The following is a 23,135-nucleotide window of genomic DNA, read 5'->3' as shown; positions in this document are numbered from 1 at the left end:
ATCAAATGTTGAAGATTATTTGTACCTCACATGTCATGCAAATTGCTCATTTATCATTTTTAGTAATTTTTCCCCTAACAGTGATTTATGGTAGACAGGAGAATGAGAGAGGGGAAAGAAAATAAAAATTTCTAACTACCTACCACATACCAGTTTCTTTTACCACATATTTCCCCATTTAAACTGCAACCACTCCATAAGGTCCATATTACATATCTGATACAGATATGAATAAATTGAGTCTCAAAAACTGTACGGATTGGATCAAGAAAACCACACCTCTCTTCTCTACCTTCTTTCTGCCAGCAGCACTGATTCAAAATGAGGTGAGACAAATATTGGAAAAGGGATGAGTGGAATATTGTGAGATTCAGGAAAGACAGAATAAACCAGGAGTTGAGGAAATAAGCCTGAGATCAGTCTTTGACAATCAGTTGGAAGGACATCTGAGAAGAGGTAGAGACTTTGTGATTCTATTGCTTTTCTCTGCCATCCTCTTCCTAGACCCACTTCTGCTTTAACCCCTTTCTGAATTCAAAGCCCATCCTCCGTGCTGCTTAGCCAGAACAACCTCTAGACTGACAAATGGAAAGTGGAACACACTCCATGTATCAGCTGAGTTTATGAGGACCCTTCATCTGCCATCCTAGTTACCTCAAGCTGTCATCCAGTGGTTCTTTACAATGGAGAATAAACTAGGATAGCCAGTACAAGTTAGTGGGGGAAAAGCAACCTGCTCCAACCTCACCAACTTTCAGTTTCCTTATAGATGAGAAATAGTAATTTAGATTTTTAACTCTAGATGGCAGTATTAGTCATTTTAAGCTCTTTAATCTTAGGAGACAACTTGATCTTTTTTTTTTTATGGTTGGCAGATTAATGGTAGACATCTCTTCTATTTATGTAGTCTTATAATTATCCACAAGGATTTTTATGATTTTCTTTTTCATGTTTATTGGAAGATATTAATATACAAATTACTTAGAAAAATAGAAAATGCTATACTCACATGTTATATAGTTATTTCCTATAACTTATCTAAACTTACTCTCAAGCCTCTGTTCTAGTGATTGGGCAGCAAGGATCTTAAACTTATCATTTAACACTCTCCATAACTTTTGGTTTGAATTGTTGTTTTTTAGGTAAACACTCCATTTTCCAGACATTTTCTTCCTTTCTACTCCCCCAATCCTGTGTCACTATGGGAACTACAATGAAAGGTTGGAGGGAAAGGATAAAGCAATGCATTCAGCTCAAAATAAAAGGCTGTTTGTATTATAGTGCCCACCAGAAGTGTTCATTATTGTGTCATGAAGTTTATGAGAATTTTCTTCACACTTGTGTCCTTTACCACTAGTTTCTAATATGTGAGAGAAGTTGAATCAGAATATAGAAATTCAGATATTTCAGTTAATGGAAAAATCATTGAATGGATATAATAAACTGCCTCCTGTTGAAGTCTGAGAAACACAAACCATGATACATCTTACTTTTAATGTCCACTAGTTAATATTTATCAAGTGCTTTCTAAGTGACAGGCACTGTCATTAGAGTATCATATGAAATATTCTGTTGCATCATCACAACACTATGAAGTAGATACAATTATTATCCCCATTTCACAGAAGACGGAAATTTGCACAGTCACACAACTAAGTGGTATGGCTGTTATATCATCCCAGTCTGATTCTAGAACCTTCACTCTTGAAACACATAAAGGATCCTAATTTTCTCAAGAAAATACAGGAATTCATTTATGATTACATTAAACTTTAAAAACTTATTCCCATTAGTAAATTGCCTTGACTAAAATGGAGTCTTAAAGACTTACAGAGGTATTTGATGGGTATGAAAATTATGTCATCATTAATGAACAGGTATAAATGACCCACGGACATGGGCAACAGGGAGGGGATTGACGGTGGGAGTAGGGGAGGGTGTGGCTGGGCAGGGGGGAGCAACGGGGGGAAATTGGGACAACTTTAATGGAACAACAATAAAAAAAAGAAAAAGAAAATTATATCATCAAAAAAGAGTAAAATATGAGTCACAATGTGGGAGAAGTGAAACGAAAGACAGCAGAAGCACATGATTGGGAGCTGTCAGTAAAGCTGAACTGCGTCTGGGATATTCATGGTCTTCTATTTTCCTAGCCTGGTTTGCTAGGAGGAGCCAGAACTATGTTTTTGTGGGTATTTTAAAGAAAATAAGAAAATAAGACTTAATGGCAGAAATTCGCCATTAATCTAAATCTGTATAACCTTTAAATAAATAATTCCTTTCCTTTTCACCAACTCTGGTACTGAGTTATGCTTTATGGCGGTGGGCAATTGAGGCCCTCATAACTGAACAGCCCCTGGGCTCTACTTCAATTGGGACAGCCCATGAGTTCTGTTTCACAGGCATTTGAAAAACAGTAAATGCATGAAGAGGCTCCCACTGAACTTGCCTTATCGCCAAAAAGAACTCAATTGTTTTAAATCCCCTTCCCTGAAGTTTCATCAATTAGGCAGGATTCATTCTCACCACAGCAGAGGAGACCATAAGTCGACACCACGTTCACACAAACCTTGTCACAAATGATCATACCTCCCATCTGGCCTTCTAAAGTCTCATTCCTGTTTCCTAATATTCATTTGCTTTCCCCTAATGTCCCACATCCCCCACTCCTTTTCTTTCTCTATTAAGAGGTTATTTAAGTGGGAATTCAAATCCATCTCAGAGTTACTCATTTTCCCCTGGATTGCGTACTTGTTTGGGGCGGTCTGCCTCCAATGCCCTGGCTCAGTGGGAAACTCCCTGTCCAGCAGAGGCTTCAGGATCATGGATGAGAGAACAAATTTACTCAGGACGCTGTCTTTTGTCTGGAAGGAGGAAAGGTGGCAAATCTCTCTAGTGGAGAAGAGCCTTGAATGTCCTCTCCCAGATCCTTTTATTGACAAGGGGATTCAAGAGATACAAGGTCAGGATTCATAAGTCATCAATTAGCTTTCAGATGCTTGGGTTACAGTTGACAGTTACTGATTACATATATTAATGAAAAGAACACAGTGACCAGTCTGTGTGAAGGTCTGTTAAATATCCTGATGCCACACTGACATCAGGTGCAAGGCTTTACACATTTTTAGCTACACACTGTTTATAGTTAACTAAGAGATAAGGAAAGCAGAGAAGTTCTAAAGCATAATATGCATTCTTTAAATCCAATTCCATGGGAACCTTCTGAATGGCCTTTGAGTCATGCCTGCCTCTGTCCTTCCTTGTGTTCTGGTGAGTCTTATAAGGCTCTCAGGAGCCTGGCTTGTGGCTTGGGCTACAATTCTCAAAGTCACATAGGACAGTCCCCTACACTTGTTAATAACCTGTTTTTGTTTGTTTGTTTGTTCTTCACTCAATCTGCCTTTTGCTACAGGTGTCTCAGCTGAGAACTTAGGAGAATAAAGGGCAAATTATTTTTCTTCCTTACACGAGCACATAGCCCAACTGGACAAATTATGATGCCGACTCTCCTGTTCACTTCAGCTGGTTCAAAGACTAGCCACAAAACCCAAACCAGGCCAATCAGAGTATTTTTTTTTCTTGAGATTTAAAAAACTTAATGCTGGTAGAGAAGTGCTCATTTTCCCAAGGCTGTAGGACACAAGCCAGATTGCCTGTAAGGAGCACTGAAGTACCTGGGATTACATGCCCAGAAGCTGCCCTTATGCAAGGACTGGAGAGACGAGAATACTTCAGCTCCCTTAGCCTTATCAGCATTATTGAGGAGTCGCCCAGCCCTGTTCTGTCCGATCCAGCAGCCAGCATATGTGCCTACCAAGCCCTTGAAATGTGGAATGTCCTCATCATGATGTGTTGAAAATGTAAAATACAGACTTGATTTCAAAGAATTGGTATGAAGAATGTAAATTATCTAGTTAATAATTGTTATAATCCCCCTGGCTGGTTTGGCTCAGTGGATTGAGCGTCGGCCTGCGAGCTAAGTGTCGCTGGTTCGATCTTCCAGTCAGGGCACATCAGAGAAGGAAAACTCTGACTCCAAAAAACCTCCGCTGCCTTGCGGCATACCTCTTCAGGGGAAAGGCTAAGGGAGTAAACCCCGACAGAAAATCCGGAGCCGGAGTCCCTAAGGCGGTTTGACGTTGTAGTCAACACCGGCAACTCCTGCGGCGCACCTGAAGCCAAGCTGTATTGACTCCGTCTTTCCCTTGGACCCTTCAGCTGCGAAGAGAGGGGGGGGGTCTGCTGCATGGGCAACAGCAGACCCTCCATATCACCCTGCCCAGGCTCTGTAGCTTCAGCTTCACTGGAGAGGACACTCCAGCGTCATCGCAAGATGTCGATTCAACACGGGAGGAGACAGATACTGTGTCACTCCCGAGTCGGACTGCACAACCATTCTTGGTGGTGCAGATAGACTCTTAAGAAGCTACACCATCATCTCTCGAGACGGACGGCTGCCGACGACGATTGAATTGTTATAATGATTACATGTTGAAGTGATAACATTTTAATGTAAGGGGGTTAAGTAAAATATGCTATTAAAATTAATTTCACCTTCTTTTTGAATTTGATTACTTCAAAATTTAAAATGACATATGTGGCTTTTCTTGTATTTGTATAGGCTGCCTTAATCTGTAGTGTCTCTTGGACTCCTCATGGGGTTGAGCCCAAGTTACCCTCCATAGGACTTTGCTCAGTATCTATCCCTTTTTGGCCTTTCATTCCCATTTTCTCTTTCCCATTCTCGTGGTTTTCCTGGGACTATATCACAAGTCACTTTCACACTCTCAATCAGAAACTGCTTCTAAGACAGGTGTTCTGCAAATGCTTGAAGCCAAAGCAGGTTCACTTGGGATTCAGGGAGTTGGAAAAATAAAAACATGCAGAGCTATGGAAAACATCTGACATGCTTTTATTCTGGGTACTGGGACAATTCACGTTTGTGTTTGTTTTCTCTCCTGCCAGCAGGTGCCCCATCTTCCCTATATACTATGCACAGACAAATCTGGCTGCTTGCCAAAATATGACATAATTGGTTATGTAACAGCAAGTGCCCTGCGCATGCAAGTCTCTATTATCTCTAAGCCACTCAAGCCTGGACTTCTGGGCGAGGGAGCCTGACTGACTCCATTTTTCCTACAATAGGTAAGAAAGAAGTGGGGTTAGTTTTGTGGACTCATCTAAAATGAGTTATATGTAACAAACACTGCCACCCACCTTGTGATCAGAGCTCAATTTACTTTAAATAATGTTCCCAATACTTTTGTCATCAAAAGTAGGTTTGTGTCTCCTTAAGTTATTACATCAGAAGCTGGGGATTATTTCTTCTAAGACCCACCAGTTGGAAGCAAAGTCTCATTATTACTTACTCATCACTTTCTTTTATTTTAGGAGTAATGCTAAAAACTGAAAAATCCTTGTGTTCTGATGAGCTGACAAAACAATGTTGTAACTTTACTTTCTTACTGTAATATTTACAGTAAATAAATTGGTTGACACTTGTTCTCATTTTCTCAGCTTCTAAGTTGAACTTTAACATATTTTGCCCCAGGACTTCTGGTCAAGGAAAACATAGCTCGACTCTTCACACAACAACATAAAAATTACAACTAAAATATAGAACTACCATCACTCAGAACAGTAAGAAATTTAGTTGAATGGAAGTCTGACAACTGCAGAATCAAAGAAACCGCATCCATCCAGACTAGCAGGAGGGGTGTAGACGCAGAACAGACTGGTCCCACACCAATATGTGATGGATAAAAATTCAGGAGGGATATCTCAGGAGTGAGGAGTCCCAGCCCCACACCAGCCACCCCCAGCTCAGGGTTCCAGTTCCAGTTCCATAACTTCTGGCTGCAAAAACCAGCATGGATTGAGTCAGTAGAAGAAACTTCTGGGACCCCAAGCAGATCTTCTTAAAATAACCCACACATGGACTGACCTACTCAGACTCACTCCCTCTGAGCCCCAGCACTTGGGTGGCAGCTTGAAAGGCAACAGTGGTATACAGGGAGAAACTGAAGTGTCTGACATCAAGGCAGCAGAGGCCATTGTCCTTTTTCTAAACCCTCTCCACACAGAGCCAGCAAGCTGGTACCATATCTGAGACTCCATCAACCTGGCTAACACTATTTGGCCCACCTTGGAGATCCCCAGAGACTCTGCTCCACCCAACTTATGGGCCCACCAAAACTTCTTTTCCATATGAATGGCTAATCTTGGCTCATTCTTCACAACTTCCTAAATCCTATGAAACAAGCAGTAGCTGGCCTCAGTGAGTCCCAGGTCTGGCACTAGCATCAGCCAGCCAAGACTCACAGCTTGGCTTTGCTTGTGAAACAAGTAGCATGAGTAGCAGCCATCTCAGATTGCTTTGTTGCTCAGGCAGGGTGGCACCAGGTAAAACAGAGGTTGGGGCGGATCTCGGCCTACACCACCTGGAAACCCCAGGGCCAGTGCACCCAGTGGACAACTATAGGCCAAGTTGGAGCACCACCACAGTGCCCCTGCTGTACTCTGATCCTGCATTAAGGGTGGAGGTTGGTAGCAAGTGATCACAGCCAATCCTTGCAGCTGATTAGCCTGGGTAAATCTCTCCCATTGATCTGCCAACAGCAACCAAGGCTCAAGTACAAGAGGAGGCTATACTTAGATCGCACGAAGGGCACACCTTGAGTACCCAGCTTGGGTGATAGGGGAGGCTGTGCCATTGCACCCTGCAAGACACCTACTATATTAGGCCAGACTACCAAGACACAGAGTCAAAGCAACTCTACCTAGTACACATAAACAAACATAGGGAGGCTGCCAAAATGAGGAGACAAAGAAACATGGCCCAAATGAAATAACAGATCAAAACTCCAGAAAAGGAGCTAAATTAAATGGAGAGTATCAGATGCAGAGATCAAAACACTGGTTGTAAGGATGCTCAAGGAACTTAGTGAGGACCTCAATAGCATAAAAAAGATCCAGTCAGAAATGAAGGATACACTAATTGAAATAAAGAACAATTTATAGGAAAACAACAGTAGAGTGGATGAAGCCAAGAGTCAAATCAATGATATGGAACATAAGGAAGGAAAGAACAACCAATCAGAACAACACAAGAAAAAAGAACCCCCCAAAATGAGAATAGTATAAGCAGTCTCTGGGACTACTCTCTGTCCAACACTCACATCATAGTGGTGCAAGAAGTAGAAGAGAAAGAGCAAGAAATTATAAAAATATTTGAAAACATAATGAAAAAAAACTTTCTTAATTTGGTGAAGGAGATAGACAAGTCCAGGAAGCACAGAGAGTCCCAAACAAGATGGATGCAAAGAGACCCACTCCAAGACACATCGTAATTAAAATGTCAAGGGGCAAAGATTAAGAGAGGATCTTAAAAGCAGCAAGAGAATGGAAGTTTAGTTACCTAAGGGGAGTTCACATAAGACTGTCAGCTGATTTCTCAAAAGAAACTTTGCAGGCTAAAAGGCATTGGCAAGAAGTAAGTGTTCAAAGTGATGAAAAGCAAAGATCTACAACCAATATTACTCTATCCAGCAAAGCTATCATTTAAAATGAAAGGGTAGACAAAGTGCTTCCCAGGCAAGGTAAAGCTAAAGGAATTCATCATCACCAAATCATTATTTTGTGAAATTTTAAATGGACTTATTTATGAAAAAGAATATCAAAAGTATGAACAATAAAATGGCAAAGAGTGTATATTTATCAACAACTGAATCTAAAAACCAAACTAAGCAAACAAGAAGAACAGAGACTAAATCATGGATACGGAGAACATTTTGATGGTTGCCAGTTGGGAGCAGGGTGTGGGGGTAATGGGTGAAGAGCTGAGAGAATTAAGAAGTACAAATAGGTAGTTACAGAATAGCCACGAGGATGTAAAAATACAGTATAAAATATGGAGTAGCTAAAGAACTTATAGGCATGGCTCATAGACATGAATAATGATTGGGTGATTCCCTGAGGGAGTGGGGGGTGCTGAGTGGAGAGGGATAAAGGGGGAAAAATCAGGATGACTATAATAGCATAATCAATAAAATATAATTTAAGAATAAAATTTTTCTCCCCAAATTTCAGATTCCATCCAATATTATTTCTAGCTAAAAAACAAACCAAAACAAACCAAAACAAAATACCACCCATCACTCTTTCCTTAAGGAAGTATTGTCTGTCTGTAGTTTATAGAGTAGCTTAATGTCTTTTTTCTAATAGTGGGAGAGAGCTACCAACATCATTTTTGTACAGTAGTCTCTCTCTATATCGCAGTTCACTTATCGTGGCCTCACTGTATCGCGGGATTTAAAAAATATTATATTTAATTATTTATCGTGGATTTTTTGCTATATCGCGGGATTTTGCGGTACTGTATACATATGTTGTTAAAGTTACGTAGGTTTAAGACTGTAGAATATGTTTAAGAACATAAGTAGTGGAGAAACAAGATGGTGGAGGAGTAAGTGGAAGCTACACTAACTTCCTCCCAGAACTAGTCTGGGTTTACAATGTAATTTTGGAGAAATCATCTTGAATAACCAACCGAACACCAGCTGGAGAGAAGTCTTATAACCACGGAGAGACAGAAAAGGCCGCTACATCACAACGTGACCAGTAGGGAGTGCGGAGACGCGGAAGGGGCTGGCTGGCGTCACACGGGTAGCAGCTGAAGGGACTGAGAAACAGCTCAGCAGCCGAGGATTCCCCCTGAGAAGGGCAGGGTCTAAACCCCCAGCTGAACTTCCCAGCTTACAACAACAGAGTGGAAAGTAAAATAGTATCCAGCTGAGAAAAGCGAAAAGCCACAGGGTTTCTTGCTAGCTGGAGAGAAACAGCTGGAGAAAAAGAGCTCTTAAGCGGATCACATATGAAAATATTCTGCCCCCACTTACCCTGGGCACAAGCAGAGGGAAGACAGAGAGGACAGGAAATGCTTGGGGAGAGTTTGGTGTGGTGGCTTTGAGGGGAGAGCTGGGGAAGTGGGCAGCCGGGTCCCAGTGCTGACTCATCCCCAGTGCTGCAGGCAGACCATTCCCGGCCAAGTGGCGTCAGCCTGAGGGGAAGCAAAAGCCCTCCTACAGGAATTAAGCTGCCACACCCACAGTCCTTAAGCCTGACGGCTAATCACAGATTGAATAGATTAACAACTAAAGGAGTCAGACAAAGGCAGTAGATCCCTGGAAGTCTCCCAACAGGCTGCCTAGGCCCACACTGGTACAGGATCTGACACCACCAGGGACAGATCCAGGAAGTGCAGATCATTCTAAGAAGTACCAACAAACAATAGGAGTCACAAAAATGGGGAGACAGAGAAACAACCCCCCATCGAAGGGAAAGGCAGAGTCCCCAGAAAGAGTGCTAAATGAAATAGAGGGGAGCCAACTATCAGATATGGAATTGAAAGCATGGATTATGAAGAAGCTCAATGAGCTCAGCGGAAACTACAAAGAACTCCAGAAAAACTACAGTGAACTCCAGAAGAACTATAAGGAACTTACTGAGAATTATACCAGCATCAAAAAGGACATGGAAGCTATCAATAAGAGCCAGGAGGAAATGAAGAATACGATCTCTGAATTGAAGAACACAGTAGAAGGAATTAAAAGCAGGCTAGAGGAAGCAGAAAATCGGATCAGCGAGCTGGAGGACAATGTAGACAAAAACTCACAGACAGTGCAACAAAATGAAAAAAGACTGAACAAGACTGAAGAGGCTCTAAGACAGCTGCGGGACAACATGAAACGTAATAATATCCGTATCATAGGAATTCCAGAAGGAGAAGAAGAAGAGCAAGGAATAGAAAACCTCTTTGAAAAACTAATGACAGAAAACTTCCCTAACATGAAGAGTGAAAGAATCATGCAAGTTCAGGAAGCACAGAGGGTCCCAATGAAGATGAACCCCAACAGGCCCACTTCAAGACACATCATAATTAAAATGATAACATTCAAAGACAAAGAGAGAATCCTAAAAGCAGCAAGAGAGAAACAACTAATAACATACAAGGGAGCTCCAATAAGGCTATCATCAGATTTCTCAGCAGAAACACTACAAGCCAGAAGGGTATGGCAAAGTATATTCCAAGTAATGAAAAACAAAGGCCTACAACCAAGAATACTCTACCCAGCAAGGCTCTCATTCAAAATGAAAGGTGAAATAAGGAGTTTCCAAGACAAAAGAAGGTTAAAAGAATACATCTCCACCAAACCAGCATTGCAAGAGATGCTAAAGGGTCTGCTTTAAGAAGATGAAGAAACAGAGAGAGACAGAGAGGAACACGAGTACAAAGGGGGAAAATGACAATGAATAAGTACTGAAAGAAAGAAGGAACTTCTACCATTTGCAACAACATGATTGGAACTAGAGAGAATTATGCTTAGTGAAATAAGCCAGGCAACAAAAGAAAATTACCTTATGCTATCACCTGTTACAGGAAACTAATGAACAACACAAACAAATGAGCAAAATTGAACCAGAGGTATGTAAACAAGGAATAAACTAACAGTAACAAAGGGGGAGATGGGAGGGAGAGAAGTGGTAAGAAGGGGAAGGGTCTAGTCAAAGAACATGTATAAATGACCCATGGACATGGACAACTGGGTGGGGACTGAATGTGGAAGAAGGGGGGAGCAGGGTGCAGGGAAGCAAGAGGGGGAAAAAGTGAGACAACTGTAATGGAAAAAAAAACAAACAGAAAAATTTTTAGTGGGGGGAAAAAATAAAAATATAAAGAATAGAAATGCAAGTTCAGTGAATATTAGAAGGACAAGGATTTTCCTTCACACTATATATATTTTCTCCCTATCTGATCCCTCCAGAATTTGGCATTCTAAAGAAGTAAGTAATGACCTAAGTTTCTTTGAATAAAACTAATAAGACCAGTTGTTAATAGAGGGTTTTTTTTTGTTTGTTTGTTTTTTTAACTAAGACTTTGAATGGAATGTCATGCCTAAAGGAGACATGCTTGGGCTTTGGTTGTTACCAAAAAGCCCTGAGCAACTGGGACTGACTTTCAAAGGTAATAAAAGTCCACGAGATAAAAGGCCTGGTATCATGGTTGGTTGTGCGGTCCACAGCAATATTTACAGGGAAGGAATGAAGGTTGTTTTCCTGAAAGATGGCTAGAAGGGACCTTAAGGCACAATGGAAAACCAGGAGGACCTGGAAAAGACAGGTGTTTACAGGCAAGGCTGAATGCCAGGTACGTGGCTCAGCTTCTGTGCCCTGAAGGGCAGACTGAAGGTCACCCTAATGTTCCTTGCATAAGTTCCAGCAAAGCAGAACTAAAGATCATAAGTGATCATTTTCTGCTCTTGTTGTGTTTATGCAAATGAACAGGATAAATTAAAAATGAACTTAATGCAGTCCCTTTAATGACAAGGAGGGTAATCTTAGGGAGAAAAATCACGATTCAAGGAAGATCACAATGCCCAGTGGTAGACTATAAAGTAGTGCAGCTAACCATCTTTAAAGTTTCTTTTCATTTAAAATTTGTTTTCATTTGAAACTTAAACTATGTCTGCGGCATTATCAAAGATGTTTAATTTACAGGCAAGAAGAATGTCAAATGCCTTGCAACTGGATGTCTTTCCGATAAGACAGTCCTACAGATTTAGAGACTTGTATGTGGGTTATGTTACATAAATTAACATGTGTTTTCTGTTTTCAAAGGTCATAAGCCTACGATCTCATTACCTGAGTGATTGTCTGTACGTATAGGCCTCACTTAATCCTGTCTGCCTTGCTGCCTCCTGAGACTCAATGGTTTGGCTGAACTAAGTGGCTGGGTTGGTGAAGAACGGGGTGGTCTGTGGGCTTCACTTTAAAACTGGTTTCTCTTTTCTATCCTAATGGCTTGGACAGAAAGAGCCCAGAGGCCTGAGAGGGGGGAAACCTAAAATATTTCCCTCAGTTCAAACTAAGTATAATGGGCAAAAGGGTTTTGGACAGGTGAGATGTACCTGGCATACCTCCCTCCAAAGAAGCCCTTCTTTTCTCTAATGTGGGACATTGAAAAATTAATACCTGTCTTTTGTCATCTAGTGGTTACGGATTGAATGATGTCCTTTAACCCTGTTGCCCCCAGAATACAACAAGGATGCCAGCCTGTTAAACCAAGCATGCAGTTGTCCAGAGACAGCCAATGAACCTGGAGTCTGCATGATCCTTCCCCTTGTGGGAAGGCCACTCTCCCCTCCACACCCCCACTCTTATTAGGGATTTCTGGACCCAAGGGTAGGTAGGACGACGACCATGTCCAGCTTGAAGCAGCTAGAGGAGCTCGAGACTTTCGTCCATTGTCCTTTATAAGATTGTAAAGGGTCTTAAGTCTGAGAGGGAGGGATTGTTATTTTTTATTGTTAAAATATTTAACTAATTAATTATTTTTTTAAAAAAAGAATATATGAAAGGGTGAGGCAGGAGAGCTTGTATGTACAACCCATGGGCATGGACTTGGGGAGAGGATTTTTGGGAAAGGGGGGTGCTGGGCGGAGGGGAGCAAAGGGGAAAAAATTGGAACTATTGTAACAATATAATCAATAAAATATACTTAAAAAAAAAGAACATAAGTAGTGTTTATAAAAGTGTGGAAAAGGTTAACAAGGGAGTGGGAAAGGTTAATAAGGGACTGGGAATGGTTTATAAGTGTGTGGTAAGGGTTTATAAAGCCTTATATATATATATATAAATACAAAAATAAATGTAAGTTTCCTATTTCGTGGATTTTCACCGATCGCGGGGGAGTCTAGAGCGTAATACCTGTGATAAGTGAGGGGATACTGTATTCACTCTCCATTCCTTCATTTAATTCTCATTTGCTGAGTTATCTACTTATACACAGCATCACTTGAGAAACTATGAAATTTCTGTTTGAAGATGATTAAATCTAACAGACCAGATGAAATATGGACACTAATAACTATAGCAAAGGCTGTAAATGAAGACTATCATGACTGGGGAGCAAATAAAAGGTCTGGGCACTCAGAGATGAGATGGGGGGATAATGTTTTGCCAAGGAGGTTAGCTTAAGTTTCATAATGGTGCCACTGTACAGTACCTTAAGGAATGTGGAGGATTTCAATGGACAGAAATGGATGCAAAGGAATTAGAAATAGAGAAATGACATGAACAAAGAAACACAGATAGTGAAATACATAGAGTGGTTCCCTAAATAATATTTAAGTTTTAAAGTAAAAAAGTCAAAGATCTTTAAACTCTTCTGTCTGAGGAGGTTGACTAGCTAGACCAATTTGCCTGGGGCCTGGAATGATTATATTGCAGATGACCAGCTGGAAAGACAAGAGGCCATGGAAGGTTTGATTGGCCTCGAAATGAACATTATTAAACCATACAGAATCATTGAAAGGGCTAGAACACCATGATTCAGTCAAATGTGAGACCCAGTTATTTTATATTGAAATCTACAGAAATTTCTCAAATGCTAATTTAGTTCAACAAGAATTTGCAGAGCAAATACTGGGTTCTGAGTTATGTGCTCTGGAGCTCATGCATTTAAATATTTGTCCTTTTAACTTCCCAGCCTAAATGTAATTTGATGACTCATAATATGAATTACAATTTAGATATGGATTTTAAAGAGCCATTCAATTTTAAAGAGGTATGTAGAGGTTGGGGGATAGAAGTGGAAGAGATTAAGAAGAAGGAAACAACACTTTTGGACTGAGTATCACATGTTAGACTCTGTGCTATGAACTTTGTACGTTATCTAATAATGCAGCATGAATTTTAGACAGTTTGCTAGGAGTGAGGATAGGAGGGCCAGATACAGAGATGAGGCAAGAAGGCAGCTGACTTCCTCAGTCCTATCATTGAGGTTAAAACTCTTAAAAATTATTTTGCAGTCACCTACTGAGTGGTTCATTTTCTAACTACCACTTAGGCTCAGGTGACTTATTGAAGGTTTCTGAACCTAATCTCCTCATCTGAAAATCAGGAATAACATTCATACCTCATGTAAAATTTCTAGCAGACTGTTTGCCACCTAAATGGGTATTTAATAAATCACTATTTCTTTTTCCTTGTGTATTAACTGAAAGTGGTCAAACAGGTTTCTGTTTCACAGGAGGGTTTCCTTTTTGTGAATTGGTAAATTAGGGAAAAGTAGCGTGTATGAAGGCAGCATATCACAAGGCAGTGTGATAGCAATCTGAGAAATGACCTGGAATAAAAATGCTACTAATCACAAGAAAAAGGAGCAAAAGAGCATGGATGTTCTGTGCATCCAATCAAAATGATCACACTCAAAATTCAAAGTGATAAGAACGTCAGATAATACTACCAGTTCCTGAGTATCAAGCTTCTACCACGTGCTCAGCCCTGACCTAGGGACTCTAAAGAACTTACAGAGGATAAAGAATCTCATCTGGAGCACAATCCATATACATGTAAAACAGAGAAAAATAAAAATACACTACAATTAAGACAACTGGTATAGGAGTTCAAGAAAAAGAGGAGGCTTCAAGTGGCTGATGGAGTCAGGAAAGAGGATGGATGATCTTATAATGCTGCAGAGAGAAGGGAGGGTGGATGCTAGAGAAAAAGAGCCACAAGGTCAAAAACAAGTAACAAACAATAAACCCAGTTTGTTTCAAGGACACTAAGGAGACAAGTCTGATTCCACACAGAATGTGTATTTGGGGGAGGAGAGGATAACAAACTTCAGTAGCAAGCTTGGGCCAAAACCCAAAAGCCCTGAGTTTGCCCTCAAGGTGGTCAACTGGAGATGCTTGAACAACTACAAGCAGTGGGAAAACAGTATTTTGGAAAGAGCCTTCTCAGGGCATCTACAGCTTAGACCTAAGTAAGCTTCCCAACCTGGTCTGCACCCTGTTGTTGTATGGCATGGGAGCCAGGAATAATTTATACATGTTTAAATGATTGGGGGAAAATACAAGGAAGAATCATACTCCATGATGAAATCTGAAACTGGCTCCTGTACACAGAGGGCACTGGGAGACTGAAGAAAGAGGCAGCCACTCCAGATTTGGTAGATGGCAGGTTTGATAAGCAAGGAAACTTATGTACTAGGCTTGTATTGGACAGCTGCAAGACAGTAGATCTCCACACACAAAATCTGAAAAGTTTATTTAGAAGCCGTAAATGGGTTCAGGCACATATATAGTGCAGATGGTATCACCAACACATTGATCTCTCAGGCTTCATCCTTCAAAATGGCTCTCACTGTGGGAACAATGTGCAGAGTGCACATTCCAAGGACAGGGGAGGAGATGAGAAGCCTCAGATTGCCCAGGCCTGGCTTGAGGCTCAGCTGGAGGTCATGTCTTTTCAATGACCTTCTCCAACCTGCTGGAGCACAGCCACTCTCATCTGTTTGCTTATAATCTATGGTTGCTTTTGTGCTCCAATGGCAGAGTGGAACAGAAACTGATGGCCCAAAGAGCCTAAGCTATTTGCTATGTGTCAGGTAGTCTTGCTCTGAGAAGTCACCTGGAGACCACTGTAGGATTAAACTTAAACAACAGGTTTATTGAGAGAAAGTGGGAGAAGAGGGCAGAAGAAAGAGGAAATTCTTGGACCAATTCTAGGGCCCATAGGAGCAAGGGAAGTGGGGGAAAGGTGACTCGCGGTCCACCTTGGGGGCCTGTAGGAGCAGGGGAAAGGGGGAAGGAAAGGGGAGTGGAGACTCCCAGTCACCCATGAGAGCCTGTCGAAATCACCTGCCCAAGCCTCTGCAGGCGCCATCTCCACACTTTGCCAAACACTTTTCAGTTAGAATGAGTTTACCCATCAACACATTCAGCAGGTTATTTAGATCTCCCTGCTTCCCCCACCCCAGGCCAATCAACATATTGGGCTAGGTCCATCAACATTTCTTCTGAGAACAAGCAAAGTCCATTTTCATTTCTAATGGGAAGAGCTAGGACCAGGTTGGTTTGTGTATGGTTCATTTGCATACATCAAAAGTCCAGCTTGGCATTCCAGCTGCCTCCATGTTCGGACACTATGTGGCCTTTACAGAAATTGTCCACAGGCCTGTGGTTTAGACGGATGCTAGGGAAACTGGGAGAAGAGAGAACATCAGAGTGGGACTAGGATGAGGTGAATGAGACACAGACCTTGGGCACAACATTTAAGGGGAAGGGGTGCCATAAAGCCCTCAGTAAGCAAATAATATTTAATTTTATATTTAAAAAATAAAAATTAATGCCAAATATCCATAATAAACAAAATGTCAAAATTTACATAAAGAGGATCAATAACCGGGCTGCACTGTACCATATCAGAGACTGAGGCAGAAGGAAAATCAGGGACAACTGAGATTTTGGCACACCTCTTCCCCCTTACATTTTGCATGGGAGGCAAGTGCTTCCTTCCCTCACTACCTCCTAACAGTGGCCCTGGTGATACAGTGATATTCAAGAAGGAGGGGTTGGTGATTAGGGACAAAACAGGGTGGTGGAAGACGGAGATTTAGAAGTGGATTTCAGATCTTCGATCTCAGATCTCCACCTAAGGGAAGAATTTCACTCCTTTCACCCAAAGTAAAAGCCAAAGCTTGGGCAGCTCTACAATCCAGCCACCAGCCTCTGAATTCCCCAAACCCTTCCTAAGTACTCTCCTCTTTGTTTGCTTCCCTCTAATCATCAGAACATCTTATAGTCCCTCCACAAAGCCAGGCATAGTTCGCATCTTAGGAATCTTTGCACCAGAGCTTCCCTCTGTCTGGACTCCTTATCCCAGACATGCTTGAAGCTTGGGTGTCACCTTCTTCATGAAGCCTTTCCTGAACATGCTGTTAAGATTAGACCTACTTCGGCGCTGCCCCTCCTCCCTTCTTTATTTTTTCCATTTCATCGATCAGCCTCTAACTATTGGATATTATAGAATATACTGATTTACTGTGTTGATGGTTTCTCTTCTCTCACCCAGTTGCAAGCTCCGCAAAGGCAGGCTTTCTGGCTGCTATGCTACTGGGACTGCCCAGTCCCTAGATGAGAACTGGCACCCCATCAATACGTGTTGGCTGACTGAACAGATCTAGAACACCTGGTGGCAAAGGGAAAGGAGGGATTGTTCTCTTAAAGTCTAGGCGAGGGCATTACTTACACTGGGAAACACAATTTTCATTCAGTTAGATCTGACACTTATTTTTGAGTAACTTTTGGCATCTGAATCCAAAAAATGACACCAGTTTTTCTCTATCACATCAACTTTTTAACATATAGGATGCCCTCCCTTTATCCCAAAAATCATACAAAATATACATACAAAGGAAAATAAAGAAAAAATTATTACCTGAATATACTCTTTATTTAGAGTTATTTTATTCATATAAAGGCTATATATTGTTACTCTAAGTCAAATTGTGTACAAGTAGTAAAGTTCTGCTACCAAACATACATATTAAGGGATTTTATCTTTTCAAATGACAGGCTAGGAACTGCCAAAATGAGATACTTGAAACACTCTCTTTCAGTTGGCAGAGCTTTAACAAATTGCTTTATGAGACACAGTTTTATGTGCAGAGGTGGGATTATAATGTTCTTTCTGTCTACAAGTGGCTCACGTAGAATGTTTGGATCACCAGGTTTGAGATCAGATCTTGCAGGCCAATTTGCCTCCGCCCAGTGCTTCTCATGAGCTCTCCTGTCCCACGTACACAGAACACAGGGATACTTGGTGTATCTGTGTTGCTGGCCAAGAAGGAAGCAGACCATTTTAAGGTCAACACAGATGATCCAATTGTGCTTGTGATATTGCAACAGATCAATGACTCTCTTTATGTCTTCATATTCTTCACAAAAACAAACTGAATGGCCAATTGGGACTGTACCAAATAAATTGCCATTGTGGAGGAGGACACACTTCAAGCTCCGCTTTGAGCTATAGATGAACAGTTGCCATTCAGTTGTGTTCTAGGTTGAAATTCCCAATTCCTCCATTAAACCATATATGTTATAGTAATACACAAAGCCACCATCACTTTGAAAGTACTGCAGAAATGCACTTTCTCTTGATCGAAAGTAGGATACCTTTGCCCCTTTTTCAAGCAAGTTTTTCTTGTGCTGTCTTGTTTTTTTATATGCTTTATTGATTTTGCTGTTACAGTTGTCCCAATTTCTTTTCCCTTTGTTCCCCTCCACCCAGTGAACCCCTCCCTCTAGTTGCCCCCCACCTTAGTCCATGCCTATTGGTTGTGCATATAGTTCTTCTCAACATCTTCCTATCTACTCCACTCCTTCCTACTATGCTTCTTAATTCCTGTACCATCTCCCTCCCTTTCTCCCCTTCCCCCTCCCCACTGACCTCCCCCCAATATGTTCCCCATACCTATAGTTCTTTTCTCATTCTCATTGACTATTATATTTTGTTTGCCTTTGTTTCAATTCACTAGCTTCTGTTGTTGTTGGTTGTGATACAGTTTTCATTTTAAGTTGATAGTTTTGATCCTCTTTCTAATATAATATAATATAATATAATATATAAGCAGACAGAGGGCAGAGAAGACATGAAACACTTGGGGAGAATTTAGGGCAGTGGCTTTGAGGAGAGAACTGAGGAAGCAGCCGACCATCCCCTTCCAAGTGATGTCAGACTGAGGGGAAGCAAAAGCCCTGCCTGCAGAAATTAATCTTCCCTGCCCTCGGTGCTTAAGCCTTATGACTGATCACAGATTGAATAGATTAACAGCTAAAGGAGACAGACAAAGGCAGTAGATCTCTGGTAGTCTCCAACTGGCTGCCTAGACCCAGACTGGGACACAATCTGATGTCACCAGGGGCAGACCCAGGAATTGCAGATCAATCTAAGAAGCAGCAACAAACAAGAAGAGTCACAAAAGTGGGGAGACATAAAAACAACCCCTAATTGGAACGAAAGGAGGAATCCCCAGAAAAAATGCTAAATGAAACAGAGGGAAGCAAACTATCAGATATGGAATTCAAAAGATGGATTGTAGGGAAGCTCAATGAGAACTTATTGAGAATTACATAAGCTGAAAAAGGACATAGAAGCTATTAATTAGAGCCAGAAGGAAATGAAGAATGCAATTTCTGAATTGGAGAACACAGTAGAAGGAATTAAAAACAGGGTAGAGGAAGGAGAAGATCAGATTAGTGAGCTGGAGGACAATGTGGAAAAAAAATTCCCAGACAGTGCAACAAAATGAAAAAAGAGTGAAAAGAAATGAAGAGGTTTTAAGACAGCTGCAGGACAACATGAAATGTAATAATATCCATATCATAGGAATACCAAAAGGAGAAGAAGAGGAGCAAGGGATAGAAAGCCTGGTTGAAAAAGTAATGACAGAAAACTTCCCTAACTTGAGGAGAGAAAAAGTCACGCAAGTCCAGGAAGCGCAGAGGGTTCCAATGAAGATGAACCCCAACAGGCCCACCTCAAGACACATCATAATTAAAATGGCAACATTCAAAGACAAAGAGAGAATCCTAAGAGCAGCAAGATAGAAATAGCTAGTAATGTACAAGGGAGCTCCAATAAGGCTAGCATCAGATTTCTCAACAGAAACACAATAAGCCAGAAGGGAATGGCAAAAAATATTCCAGCCAATGAAAAACAAAGGCTTACAACCAACAATACTTTACCCAGCAAGGCTCTCATTCAAAATGGAAGGTGAAATAAGGAGTTTCCAAGACAAAAGAAGGCTAAAAGAATACATCTCCACCAAACCAGCATTGCAAGAGATGCTAAAGGGTCTGCTTTAAGAAGATGAAGAAACAGAGAGGAACATGAGTACAAAGGGGGAAAGTGACAATGAATAAATACCTATCCATAATAACCTTAAATGTAAACGGATTAAATGCTCCAATCAAAAGACATAGGGTAGCTGAATGAATTAGAAAGCATGACCCACATATATGCTGTCTACAAGGGACCCATCTTAAAACAAAAGATCTATACAGACTGAAAGTGAAGGGATAGAAAAAAATATTTCAAGCAAATGGACTGAAAAAAGAAAGCTGGGGTACCAATATGTAGACAAAACAGATTCCAAAGCAAAGGCCATAAAAAGAAACAAAGAAGGACATGTCATAATACTTAGGGAAAAATTCACCAAAAAGATATTTTTCTTATAAACATATATACACCCAACATAGGAGCACCCAAATATGTAAGAAAATTTTTGAAAGATTTCAGGAAGGATATAGATAGCAACATACTCATAGTAGGGAATTTTAACACCCCATTGTCAACAATGGACAGATCTTCGAAGCAAAGAAACACCAAAGATATTGACGGATTGAACAACACTTTAGATCAGATAGACTTAACTGATATATATATATATATATATATATATATATATATATATATATATATATATATAAACTTTTCACCCCCCCCAAAAGCAAAATATACATTCTTTTCAAGTGCACATGGAACATTTTCAAAGATAGATCACATGTAGGACACAAAACAAGCCTCAACAAATTGAAGAAAATTGAAATTATATCAAGCATTTTCTCAGATCACAATGCCTTGAAACTGGAAATCAACCTTAAGGAAAAAAAAATCAAAAACACTTAAACTCATGAAGAATGAATAGCATTCTATTAAATAATGAATGGGTTAAAAATGACATCAAGGAAGAAATCAAAAAGTTTCTAGAAACAAGTGATAATGAACACACAAGAACCCAAAACCTAGGGGATACAGCAAAAGCAGTCCTGAGAGAAAAGTTCATAGTAATATAGGCCTACCTAAAAAGGATAGGAGAATCTCTAATAAAAAAAATCAAACCCTACAGTTACAAGAACTAGAGGAAAAACAACACACAAAGCCCAGAGCGAGTATAAGGATGGAAATCATCAAGATCAGAGCAGAATTAAATGACATAGAGACTAAACAAAGAGTTCAAAAGATCAACAAAACCAGGAGCTGGTTCTTTGAAAAGATAAACAAAATTGACAAGCCTTTAACTGGGCTCATAAAAAGAAAGAAAGAAAGAAAGAAAGAAAGAAAGAAAGAAAGAAAGAAAGAAAGAAAGAAAGAAAGAAAGGAAGAAAGAAAGAAAGAAAGAAAGAAAGGACCCAAATAAATATAATCAGAAATGAAAGAGGAGAAATCACAACCAATACCACAGAAATACAAAGGATGGTAAGAAATTATTATGAACAACTGTATCACAAGAAATTTGACAATCTAGATGAAATGGACAAATATCTAGAAACATATAATCTTCCAAAACTTAATCAAGAAGAAGCAGATAGCCTGAATAGACCAATAACAACTAGTGAAATGAAGCAATAATCAAAAAATTCCTGGCACACAAAAGCCCTGGACCAATGGCTTCACAGGTGAATTTTGCAAAACATTTAGGAAAGAACTAACTCCTAACCTTCTCAAATTATTCCAAAAAATCCAAGAAGAGCGAAGACTCCCAAACTCTTTCTATGAGATCAGTATTACCCTAATACCAAAACCAGGTCAAGACACAACAAAGAAAGAAAACTACAGATGCTAAAATCCTCAACAAAATATTGGCAAACCAGATCCAACAACACATTAGAAAGATCATACACCACGATCAAGTGGGATTCATCCCAGGGATGCAAGGATGGTTTAATATTTGCAAATCAGTAAACATAATACACCACGTAAACAAAATGAAAGACAAAAACCACATGATCATATCAATAAAAGCAGAAAAAGCATATGATAAAGTAAAACACCCATTTATGATGAAAACACTCAGCAAACTGGGAAAGGAGGGAGCATACCTCAACATAATAAAGGCAGTATACAAGAAACCTGAAGCCAACATCTTACTCAGTGGGAAAAAACTGAAAGCATTCCCCTTGAGGTCAGGAACAAGACAAGGATGTTGAATCTCCCCACTCCTATTCAACATAGTCTTGGAAGTTCTAGCCACAGCAATCAGACAAAAAAAAGAAATAAAGGCATCCAAATTGGAAAAGAGGAGGTAAAACTGTCATTATTTGCAGATGACATGGTACTGTACATAGAAAACCCTATAGACTCCACAAAAAAACTACTCGACCTAATAAGTGTATTTGGCAAAATATCAAGGTACAAAGTCAATATTCAGAAAGTGAAGGCATTTCTGTACACCAACACTAAACTATCAGAGGTAGAAACTGGAAGAAAATTCCATTTGCCATAGCAACAAGAAAAACAAAGTACCTAGGAATAAACTAACCAAGGAGGTAAAAGACCTGTACTCAGGAAACTACATAACACTGAAGAAAGAAATTAAGGAAGATACAAATAAATGGAAGCATATACCACGTTTATGGATGGGAAGAATCAACATCGTTAAAATTTCCTTACTACCCAAAACAATTTATAGATTCAATGCAATCTCTATTAAAATACCAATGACATATTTCACAGACCTAGAACAAATACTTCAGAAATTTATATGGAACCAAAAAAGAGCCTGAATAGCCACAGCAATCTTGAGGAAGAAGAACACAGTAGGAGGAATCACAATACCTGATATCAAACTATACTACAAGGCCATGGTAATTAAAATATCCTGGTACTGGCATAAGAACAGACATGTAGGTCAATGGAACAGAATAGAGAGCCCAGAAATAAACCCAGGTATATATGGTCAACTAGTATTTGAGAAAGGGGAAGGAACATAAAATGGAGTGAAAAAAGCCTCTTTAACAAATGGTGTTGGGAGAACTGGACAGGGACATGCGAAAAAATGAAACTGGTCTCATTTGCCGTGGACATGACCACAAAAAATTTTCCCACTAGGTTTTCTTTCTGCTACATTGCTAGCTTTCAGCCTATTGGGATCATTTAAAAAAAAAAAAAATGAAAATGGACCACCAACTTACACCATACACCAGAATAAACTCAAGATGGATCAAAGACTTAAATGTAAGCTCTGACACCATAAAAATCCTAGAGGAAAACATAGGCAGGAAAATATCAAATATCCCATGTAGCAATATTTTCACTGATATATCTCCTAAGGCAAGGGAAATAAAGGAAAGGATAAACAAATGGGACTACATCAAACTAAAAAGTTTCTGCTCAGTAAAAGAAACATCATCAAGATGAAAAGGGAACCAACCACATGGGAAAACATATTTGCCAATGATACCTCAGAAAAGGGATTGATCTCCATAATATATAAAGAACTTATATGA

General features: G+C 40.1%; 1 non-coding gene across 1 annotated transcript; it reads left to right on the top strand.

Annotated features, from left to right (window-relative positions):
* The first annotated feature begins 22,669 nt into the window (after positions 1-22,669).
* Positions 22,670-22,784, top strand: LOC150019249 (small nucleolar RNA SNORA32). Its single transcript, XR_016509505.1, has one exon. It is a non-coding gene; the product is annotated as a small nucleolar RNA SNORA32 (small nucleolar RNA).
* Positions 22,785-23,135: the final 351 nt, after the last annotated feature.

This window comes from Furipterus horrens, unplaced genomic scaffold (assembly GCF_987537825.1).
Source record: "Furipterus horrens unplaced genomic scaffold, mFurHor1.1.pri manual_scaffold_2, whole genome shotgun sequence".
NCBI classification, from domain to species: Eukaryota; Metazoa; Chordata; class Mammalia; order Chiroptera; family Furipteridae; genus Furipterus; species Furipterus horrens.
Note: the sequence above shows the minus strand (reverse complement) of the source record. Positions and strands in the feature narration are given on the sequence as shown.